General features: G+C 45.2%; 1 non-coding gene across 1 annotated transcript; it reads left to right on the forward strand.

The window, feature by feature from the left end:
* Positions 1–913: 913 nt before the first annotated feature.
* On the forward strand, positions 914–987 carry trnaa-agc (transfer RNA alanine (anticodon AGC)). Its single transcript has one exon. It is a non-coding gene; the product is annotated as a tRNA-Ala (tRNA).
* Positions 988–1,220: the final 233 nt, after the last annotated feature.

Genomic DNA, 1,220 nt, shown 5'->3' on the forward strand with positions numbered 1-1,220 from the left:
CTACACTCCAATCCTGCTCAACCTCTCTCCATAATTCAGTCCCTCAAGTCCCGGCAACATCCTCGTAAATATTATCAAGCAACAATTTCAGTTTAGTAATCAGTTTACATAGAACAAACATAGAACATGACAGCACAGGAATAGGCCCTTCGGCCCACAATGTCTGTGCTGATCATAATGCCAGTGTAAACTAGTCCTATCTGCCTGCACATGGTCTATATCCTCTCATTCCCTGTTTGTTCATGTACCTGTTTAAATGCCTCTTAAAAATGTTGCTATCATATCTGCTTCCACCACCTCCCCCAGCAGCGCATTCTAAGCACCTACCACTCCCTAGGCGGAAAACTGGCCTCGCAAATCTCCTTTAAATTTTCCCTCTCACCTTAACACCATGCCATTAATATTTGACATATCCACCCCGGAAAAAAGACTATCTACCCTATCTATGCCCCTCACAATTTTATTTACTTTTATCAAGTCCCTCAGCCTCTGACATTCCAGAGAAAATGATCCAAATTTGTCCAATTTCACCTTATAGCTAATATTCTCTAATCCAGGTGACATCCTGGTGAACCTCTTTTGCATCTACTGCAAAGCTTCCACATCCTTCCTGTAACATGGTGACCAGAATTGCACATTATAGTCCAAATGTGGTCCAACCAATGTTTTATACAGCTGCAACATGACTTCCCAATTTTTATATCAGTGCCCCGACTGATAAAAGCAAACATGCCATTCACGTTCTTTACCAATCTGTCTACTTGTGTTGCCACATTCAGGGAGCTAAGGAATTGCCTCTCAATTCCTTTCCACCCACAGATGTTGCTCGACCCATTGAGTTCCTCCAGCAGATTATTTGTTGCTCAGGCCTCTGAGGTGGTTGTAAAAGAGCCCATGCCATCATGCCACAGCTGGTGCCGTGGTTTAGTTGGTTAAAGTGCCTGTCTAGCAAACAGGAGATCCTGAGTTCGAATCTCAGTGGTGCCTTCTTTCTAGTATATGGTAGTGTAGCGGTTAGCGTAACGCTTTACAGCGCTAGCGACTCGGGTTCAAATCCGGCCACTGTCTGTAAGGAGTTTGTACATTTTCCTCGTGTCTGTGTGGGTTTCCTCTGGGTGCACCAGTTTCCTCCCACATTCCAAAGACGTACAGGTTAGGAAGTTGTGAGCATGTATGTTGGCGCCAGAAGCCTGGCGACACCTGTGGGCTGCCCCCAGACA

This window comes from Pristis pectinata, chromosome 5, assembly GCF_009764475.1.
Source record: "Pristis pectinata isolate sPriPec2 chromosome 5, sPriPec2.1.pri, whole genome shotgun sequence".
NCBI lineage: Eukaryota > Metazoa > Chordata > Chondrichthyes > Rhinopristiformes > Pristidae > Pristis > Pristis pectinata.